The 10,646-nt window shown below is 34.2% G+C and overlaps 1 protein-coding gene across 1 annotated transcript in view; it reads right to left on the bottom strand.

Moving 5' to 3' along the window:
• The window catches only part of LOC149320445 (uncharacterized), a 37,719-nt gene extending 31,044 nt beyond the window's left edge, over positions 1-6,675 (bottom strand). Inside the window, exon 1 of the mRNA XM_089501202.1 lies at positions 6,659-6,675. The gene's annotated coding sequence lies outside the window, so the exon portion shown is untranslated. The remainder of the gene's footprint in view (positions 1-6,658) is intronic.
• Between the last annotated feature and the right edge of the window lie 3,971 nt (positions 6,676-10,646).

Here is a 10,646-nt window from a genome sequence, read left to right on the forward strand (position 1 = left end):
GATTAAAAATTGTTTTGAGAAAATGGATAAAAGAGGATCAATGCGGTTTTTTACCAAATAGGCATATTAAACAAAACATAAGAATTATAATTGACTTAATTGAGTACTATGAGAAAAATCCAGGGAAAGAAGTAGCACTAATATTTCTTGATGCTGAAAAAGCTTTTGACAACTTAGATTGGGATTTCATGATAAGAATAATTAAAAAAATTGGATATAGGACAGAATATGACCAAATGGATCGAAGAAATATATAAGGAACAAAAGGCTAGAATTACTGTAAATGGAATTAGAACTAAAGAATGTATAATAAATAGGGGAACTAGACAGGGATGCCCACTGTCACCATTATTATTTATCACATGTTTGGAAGTGTTATGTAACAAGATTAGAGAAGATAACTCGATAAAGGGATTTAAATGTAAGGGGAAAGAAATTAGACTAAGAGCTTATGCAGACGATGTGGTTCTAATAGTTGAAGAACCCATTGAAAATATCTCAAATGTATTTAAAATAGTAAATGAATTTGGCAAAAATGCAGGACTAAAAATTAATAAAGACAAATCAGCGATGATTACCTGTAATATGACAAAAAGAGACAGGAGATATTATATGGGAAAACAGGGATAAAAATTCAACAAAAAGTTAAATACTTAGGGATTTATATAACAAAGAAAAATAGTGATCTGTTTGATAATAATTACAAAAAGAGTTGTTGAAATAAAAAGCTATAGAAAGATGGAGTCACCTTTGTCAGCCAGAGAGATGGTTTTTGAAATAAAGGCTTGGAGTTGAGAAAAACTAGAGCAAAGGAATAAGGAGTGCATCTTGACCTGGATGGAAGCTGGCACCAGTAAAAAGACATAACATAAACTACTGAGATAAGGACACATAGTTGACATTCAGAAGCAAGGTTAGGAGGAAAGCCACTGAATTCCTACAGGAGGGGGTAAGGAGTGATGATGCAGTTTTAATGTATGCATGTATTTCTGTTCTGATTGTAAGAATTCTGTATGTTTAAATTGTAATTAGCCAATCAGGTGTATTGAAGAAGCTTCTTTGTCTTGAATAATATAAAAAGAGCCATTTTGTCTTGTTCGGGGCCTCAGCTTTTTGGAACTTGAATTCCACTGAGTTCGATGTTTTCCTTTGTCGACAATTGGAAATAAACTTATGGATTTTCAATTACTAGGTCCTCTTGCGAATTCCTTGCTCTGTCAATCCTAGATTTTTAAGTTTCCTGAAATTTCTGTTACAATACAAGGAAAAATATTATACAGAGTTACCAGAGTGGGCTTCTCCTCACAAAGCAATATTAAAGAAGGGCAGAATTGAGGGAAGAGAATGGCTAAAATATAAAGATTATGTAAAGATAATAGAGGGAAAAATTACAATGAAATCTAGGGAAGAAATGTTAAAAGAGGGAATTAAAATAGATTGGTACTTATATTACCAATTAACGGAAAAATATAAAACAGACAGAAAAAATGTTGGTATAACGTTAAAGAAAACAGAATTGGATGTAATATGGATGGATAAGGATAAGAAAAAAATAACAAATTTCTATAATCTAATTTTGAGGCTTGAATTGGAACAAGAACAAATTAAGCATTGTATGATTGTATGGGCACAGAACATAGGGAAGAACATACAGTACGAGGCGTGGAAAAGAGCTTGGGGACAGGATTTAAAATTTACATTGTGTATGGATCTAAAAGAAAATTTTTACAAAATGATGCACAGATGGTATATGACACCGAATAGATTAGCGAAAATATATAAAAATGATAAAGGAAAATGTTGGAAATGTGAACGAACTACGGGAAGTTTTTTTCACATGTGGTGGAGCTGTCCTCTGATTAAGAAATTCTGGAGAGAAGTACACAAGAAAATTGAAATAATTATACAATTGGAATTCCCTCTGGTTCCGGAGCTCTGTCTTTTAAACATAGTAGAAGATAAAGATTTAAGATCGAAATTGAAACCATTATTATATTTAATCACCACTGCCAGAATAACAATTGCCAAAGTCTGGAGAAACAAGGAAGTACCGAAAGTGGAGGATTGGTTAGGAAAGTGTCTAGAAATCATAGAAATGGATACCATAACTTTGAAATTAAAAGATGAAACGCGAGAAGAAGATAATTTAATTTGGTTGAGAATAAGAGAATTGTTTCAAAAGGGAAAGGTTAAATAAGGTAATAAGGAGAGAAGGGAAATCATGTTAGATATGTGATACCGTTGCTGTGTTAGAATTATTGATATAGAGTCAATTATTGTATAACTTAGGATTTAAGCAAAATAGAATGAAAGACGATGAGATAAGGAAGTAAGGATGATAGATTTTTGAGAAATAGAGAGTTTATAGCTAATAAATAAGCAGTAAGTGAAACAGAAAGTGAGGGGGTGGGGTGGGGTTAAGAAATATTAGAATATAGAATTTGGAATGTTTTGGTATTGCCCTTTTTATGTTGCAAATAATTTCAATAAAGATTATATATAAAAAAAAGTTGACCACAGAGTTGCATTCGTGAATAATCAAATCCACAAATATCAAAGTCGCAAATATGGAGGAATGACTGTACTCCTGATTTGCCCCTGACAAAGCGGTATCTCAGATGCATTTAAACCAACTAAAATGGGTTCATGAGTTTTTCACATGAAAAAGCCCAAAATACACATCTTTGTGGTCCCTTATTTACCCATGCCAATTTTCATTTGCTCAGGCTTCACAGGCTTCAAACTATGGCAGACGCGCACACACACAAACACACACTTATTATTCTAGATCAAAGGTGGTCAACTTGTGCTCCTTCAGATGTTCTTGGACAGCACCTCCCAAGAGTCCTCACATTTAGCTGGGAGTTGCAATCCAACATCTGGAGGGCCACAAGCTGCCCACCTCTCTTATAAGGCTTATCCAAACTGGTGCCAATTTAAAGTTTAGATTCAAACCTCATTCGTACATATTACTCATCATCATTACCATCACCATCATCTGTTTGTTTGTTTGTTTGTTTGTTTATTTATTTATAAAGTGCCATCCATTGCACTGTGCTTTACAAACAGAATAATAGGCCCGGTACATACCTATGAAAATATCCAAGCTGCCAGCAGCCTTTTTTCCAGTGAAGGGTAGCCGCGGCCACCAAACCACACAGCTTCTTTCTGCAGGTGTCCTTTTCTGCTGCACCAATTACGTCTGAGTGCACCAATGATGCACTCGTAATATACTGGCGCCATGTGACGTGTGGACGCTATACACGGGGCACTGCCATTGTGATGCCGCCAGTACATGCTAGGGTTAGGGATTGTGCGGTTGCTGCGCAGTCCCATAACCCTAGCATGGCAAGAGCACGGCACTATAGCACTGTCTGTACCAAGCCAAAGATTTACAACTATTTCAATAATACAAAATTATATAATACAGTACTACAGTACTGCCATATAACATCTTTGGAGGCCTTTAAGAAAGCAATACAAATGGATCTCTTCCCAAACTGACCTCCTTGGAATGTTAATTCTCCAGTTTCATAGATGTTCCCACCAGACTGTGATCATGATTGATTTTATTGACTATTTTATTGGGAGCATCTTATTGGAAATTGTTTTTAAACGCTATTTTAGGGTGAGGGGGGAGATAGGAGATTAAGATTTGATATGTTTTGCTATGTTTTTACTTGTGGCTTGTTGTGTTGTATTTTCATTGTTCTTTTGTTTGTTGTTACCCGCCTCGATCCAATACAGGGAGAGGCGGGATACAAATTATTATTATTATTATTATTATTATTATTAAAATGCAATTTAAAAAACCACACAGACTCATACAATGCAGAATAAAACAAAATAATCAGTACAGATAATCTGGTATGCTAAAGATATAAAGCATATTTATATCTTAATGCCTCTTGAAATTCTTGATGCTGCTTGACATTCCCCCATCCAAACACTCTCCTGTCTAATAAAAACTTCAGTAGAAAGATGGCACATTTTGGTTTGCTTGTGGGCATGATGCTTGTGATGTGGATTGTGACATTAGACATAATGTCTAATGGCTAGCATCCTGTTAGTGGTATATTCAGGTGTAAGTTCTTTTTGTTATTGTTGTAGAGATTGGTATCCCTTCCTCCCTGCATGTCAGAATCAGGAAATTCAGGACCTCGGTGCAATCAGTGAGTCATGTATGTTGAAGCAGAACAGAACTTTATTGAAAGTCACAAAGTCAGCAGTTCACCAATTCAAGGTTTCAGCTGAAACTATCTATCAGCTCAAACAATAAATTAAAACTCTATCATTCCCAACTCCACCCACTAACAAAAGGCATGAACTATATTCCCCCACCTACTATTATCATTACCTAACCTCCCTTCAATCAAAAAACAAATCCCTCCTTGTCATCTTCCCAATACCAGGCTATTCTAACCTCCTACCCCATTCCAAAACTCTGAGCTGAAGCCCAAGGTCAAGATAGCAGTCCATCTGCACCGTCCCAGCCGAACCAAACCTTAGTTCTAACCAATCCAATATCTCTAATTAGGCACAATACATGCATATCACAATCCCCATAATTCCCAAACATCTGGTAGAACTACCAAGTTCTAACACTCCACAACTAGCAAAGCTCTTCCCCAAACTCACTGTTTATCCCTGGAGCTCCCTCATCCCACCCTGGCCCTGGCCATCCCATGGTTGTTGGAGTATGAGTGTGTTGGAGAATCATCTAGCTATGTCCCTGTAGGCAGATGCAGATCACTCTGCTACGGGAACATAGCCAGACACTTCTTCAATCCCCCCTCCAACAGCAATGGATCAGAGAATAAAAGAGGTGGAAGGAGCCACAAGGGCCCTTTATTCCAACTCTCTGCCATGCAGAAATACACAACTAAAACACTCTTGAAAGATTTCTGTCCAACCTTTGTTTAAACCTTATCCATCTGGCCTCTTACCTTTTCTTCCACTGCTTGGTCAACCACAACCCACCACTCCCACACTCTCACAGATGTACCCCTCCCGCTATAGCATTGAATGTGTGTGTGCGTGTGTGATCCCTTTTGTTGTGTGGCTTTAATAAATGTTCATATTTTAATTGCACCTCATTGGCATTCTAGTCTCGTTCTCTTGGGGGTGGACTAGGTGACCTCTGGTATACACATAGGGACACAATCCTGCTGTGTGCATTGTTAGGACACGCCTCTCGTATTTGAGCTAATTAAAATTCCCCTAATTCGATCCTTCCTAACAGATTGATACAGTCACCAGGCAAACAACCTCTTTCTCTTTTCCTACTTTCCCTCTTATGACAACTTTTAGTGACTGGCTTATCTTAATTTTTTCCCCAAAACCTTAAACTTAGCAAAACACTGTCAAAGCCAACAACAAAACCTTAACTGATATCCCACTTTCCCCCAAGAATCAGGACTCAAAAACAGTCTGTAAATTAAAGCAGAAACCACATTGATTAAAACATCATCACTGAAATATAATTAAACTATCAAGAAGAGTCAAAACGATTTAAAAACATCCATTTTAAATACATGCTTTTAAAGCTAAGGAATTGTTTCAGTGACCCACAAAGACCTCTGATTGAAATCCTGGAGAACTAGTAGTCAGCAAATAACATAAAGGGACTAAAAAGGAAAACTCAGCCTAACTTTATTTCTCCAGTTTTTCCACAGACACCCCCCCCCCCCCGCTTTATCATACCTTATTCCCACACTTCACCCTACTATTTTAATAGCCTGGCAGGATAAACTGAATTTATACCACTCTGGTCCAATTCATATGATGAAAAAAATCCAGGATGAATCTGGGTTGAATCTGTATTGTTCACATGCATCTGATTAAATTTGGAGGGGCTACTAAAAACCCAACTTAATCCAGGATAATTGATAACAGTTTAGTTTTTAAAAAAGATTTGCATTATCGGTAGTGTGAATAATTGGTACAAATAGAACTGAATAGACCCTGGATAAAACACTGCATGCCTTGAATGTGTTTTGAATACATTCCCAGCATTGACACCATCTTTATTCGAATGCTGGCATGTGTGAGCAATGAAAATTGCAGAAATGTGCATAGATGCAGTTCCATAATGTGAATAACAAACCCAGAATGCATCAGTGAGCTTATTCACACAGTCATGCTTTTAAAAAGAGGTCTGAATGAGCCCAGAGCTACTTCTGCTGTTGCTAACCCCCTACTTCTGCCACAAATCCACCTCTTAAGTCAGGATGTGGCAAAAACACTTTGTATCTTGTGAAGACTTATGCCTTATGCTGATTTCCAGCCATAGTTTTAAACTTTTTCAACCTTTCTATCCTGTTTCACTTCCCTTGATATCCTGCCTTACCCCAGAATCAGGACTCAAAAATAGTTTGCAATTTAAAGCAGAAACAACATAGTTAAGAGATTGTCACTGAAATATAATCAAACTATATAATCAATAACAGTAAAAACATTTTTAAAACATCCATTTTAAATATCTTTTTTAAATGTAAGAAATTATTTCACTGACTCACAAAGACCTCTGAAATCCCTGGAAAACTAGCAGTCAGCAAGATGAAAGTAACCTAAATTAAACCAAGGATGATACCTTGGCTTAACTTTACTCTCCAGATATTCCACAGTCCTTTATTCTCAGCCCCCCCTTTTGTCTTACCTTATCCACACATTTCAGCTGCAATGTCATGTCTTTATCTAAATAACTAGGCTTCGTGGATGCCCAAAACACACTGCACAAATAATCCAGGACTGCTGTAACGGCCCCTGTTCAGTGCTATGGAATTCTGTGAACATGTCTGGAGCAACAATAAACTACCTTTCTCAGGATTCCCTATTAAATACTATTTAATACTGTCTTAAGGGGGGGAGGGATAAATGGTTTTTAATTGTCATATTTTATATTTTACTGTTGTTAACCGCCCGGATTGGTTTGCCAGAGGGTGGTACACAAATAATAATAATGATAATAATAATAATAATAATAATAATTATTATTATTATTATAGCACTGAGCCAGGGCCTAACCCTAACCCTTCCCTTGAGGCTGAGAGAGTGTGACTTGCCCAGTGAGCTTCACAGATGGCACATGTACTAGATTACCTGGATACATATTTCCACCACCCTCCGAAGAAAAGCCAGTGTGTGTGTGTGTGTGTGTGTGTGTGTATATATATATATACATACACACATATACATATACATACATCTATCTAGCCTTTTCTTCTGAGGGTGGGCATATGTGTGTTTGTGAGTGTGTGTGGAAATATACATGGGAATATTAAATCCAGGGAAATATAGATGGGAATATTATATCCAGGGAAAATATAGATGGGAATATTAAATCCAGGGAAATATAGATGGGAATATTATATCCAGATGGAAATATAAATGGGAATATTATATCTAGGGAAAATATAGATGGGAATATTATATCCAGGGAAAATATAGATGGGAATATTAAATCCAGATGGAAATATAAATGGGAATATTATATCTAGGGAAAATATAGATGGGAATATTATATCCAGGGAAAATATAGATGGGAATATTAAATCCAGATGGAAATATAAATGGGAATATTATATCTAGGGAAAATATAGATGGGAATATTATATCCAGGGAAAATATAGATGGGAATATTAAATCCAGGGAAATATAGATGGGAATATTATATCCAGATGGAAATATAAATGGGAATATTATATCTAGGGAAAATATAGATGGGAATATTATATCCAGGGAAAATATAGATGGGAATATTAAATCCAGGGAAATATAGATGGGAATATTATATCCAGATGGAAATATAAATGGGAATATTATATCTAGGGAAAATATAGATGGGAATATTATATCCAGGGAAAATATAGATGGGAATATTAAATCCAGATGGAAATATAAAAGGGAATATTATATCTAGGGAAAATATAGATGGGAATATTATATCCAGGGAAAATATAGATGGGAATATTAAATCCAGGGAAATATAAATGGGAATATTATATCTAGGGAAAATATAGATGGGAATATTATATCCAGGGAAAATATAGATGGGAATATTAAATCCAGGGAAATATAGATGGGAATATTAAATCCAGGGAAATATAGATGGGAATATTATATCCAGATGGAAATATAAATGGGAATATTATATCTAGGGAAAATATAGATGGGAATATTATATCCAGGGAAAATATAGATGGGAATATTAAATCCAGATGGAAATATAAATGGGAATATTATATCTAGGGAAAATATAGATGGGAATATTATATCCAGGGAAAATATAGATGGGAATATTAAATCCAGGGAAATATAGATGGGAATATTATATCCAGATGGAAATATAAATGGGAATATTATATCTAGGGAAAATATAGATGGGAATATTATATCCAGGGAAAATATAGATGGGAATATTAAATCCAGATGGAAATATAGATGGGAATATTATATCCAGATGGAAATATAAATGGGAATATTATATCTAGGGAAAATATAGATGGGAATATTATATCCAGGGAAAATATAGATGGGAATATTAAATCCAGATGGAAATATAAAAGGGAATATTATATCTAGGGAAAATATAGATGGGAATATTATATCCAGGGAAAATATAGATGGGAATATTAAATCCAGGGAAATATAAATGGGAATATTATATCTAGGGAAAATATAGATGGGAATATTATATCCAGGGAAAATATAGATGGGAATATTAAATCCAGGGAAATATAGATGGGAATATTAAATCCAGGGAAATATAGATGGGAATATTATATCCAGATGGAAATATAAATGGGAATATTATATCTAGGGAAAATATAGATGGGAATATTATATCCAGGGAAAATATAGATGGGAATATTAAATCCAGATGGAAATATAAATGGGAATATTATATCTAGGGAAAATATAGATGGGAATATTATATCCAGGGAAAATATAGATGGGAATATTAAATCCAGGGAAATATAGATGGGAATATTATATCCAGATGGAAATATAAATGGGAATATTATATCTAGGGAAAATATAGATGGGAATATTATATCCAGGGAAAATATAGATGGGAATATTAAATCCAGGGAAATATAGATGGGAATATTAAATCCAGATGGAAATATAAATGGGAATATTATATCCAGGGAAAATATAGATGGGAATATTAAATCCAGGGAAATATAGATGGGAATATTATATCCAGATGGAAATATAAATGGGAATATTATATCTAGGGAAAATATAGATGGGAATATTATATCCAGGGAAAATATAGATGGGAATATTAAATCCAGGGAAATATAGATGGGAATATTATATCCAGATGGAAATATAAATGGGAATATTATATCTAGGGAAAATATAGATGGGAATATTATATCCAGGGAAAATATAGATGGGAATATTAAATCCAGATGGAAATATAAAAGGGAATATTATATCTAGGGAAAATATAGATGGGAATATTATATCCAGGGAAAATATAGATGGGAATATTAAATCCAGGGAAATATAAATGGGAATATTATATCTAGGGAAAATATAGATGGGAATATTATATCCAGGGAAAATATAGATGGGAATATTAAATCCAGGGAAATATAGATGGGAATATTAAATCCAGGGAAATATAGATGGGAATATTATATCCAGATGGAAATATAAATGGGAATATTATATCTAGGGAAAATATAGATGGGAATATTTTATCCAGGGAAAATATAGATGGGAATATTAAATCCAGATGGAAATATAAATGGGAATATTATATCTAGGGAAAATATAGATGGGAATATTATATCCAGGGAAAATATAGATGGGAATATTAAATCCAGGGAAATATAGATGGGAATATTATATCCAGATGGAAATATAAATGGGAATATTATATCTAGGGAAAATATAGATGGGAATATTATATCCAGGGAAAATATAGATGGGAATATTAAATCCAGATGGAAATATAAATGGGAATATTATATCTAGGGAAAATATAGATGGGAATATTATATCCAGGGAAAATATAGATGGGAATATTAAATCCAGGGAAATATAGATGGGAATATTATATCCAGGGAAAATATAGATGGGAATATTATATCCAGGGAAAATATAAATGGGAATATTATATCCAGGGAAAATATAAATGGGAATATTATATCCAGGGAAAATATAGATGGGAATATTAAATCCAGGGAAATATAAATGGGAATATCCAGGGAAAATATAGATGGGAATATTATATCCAGATGGAAATATAAATGGGAATATTAAATCCAGGGAAATATAGATGGGAATATTATATCCAGGGAAAATATAGATGGGAATATTCAGGGAAAATATAGATGGGAATATTAAATCCAGGGAAATATAGATGAGAATATTAAATCCAGGGAAAATATAGATGGGAATATTATATCCAGGGAAAATATAGATGGGAATATTAAATCCAGGGAAAATATAGATGGGAATATTAAATCCAGGGAAATATAGATGGGAATATTATATCCAGGGAAAATATAGATGGGAATATTAAATCCAGGGAAATATAGATGGGAATATTATATCCAGGGAAAATATAGATGGGAATATTAAATCCAGATGGAAATATAAATGGGAATATTATATCCAGGGAAAAT

Source organism: Sceloporus occidentalis, unplaced genomic scaffold (assembly GCF_023333645.1).
Source record: "Sceloporus occidentalis isolate IW3139 unplaced genomic scaffold, rSceOcc1.0.p SCAF_1, whole genome shotgun sequence".
Classification (NCBI taxonomy): domain Eukaryota; kingdom Metazoa; phylum Chordata; class Lepidosauria; order Squamata; family Phrynosomatidae; genus Sceloporus; species Sceloporus occidentalis.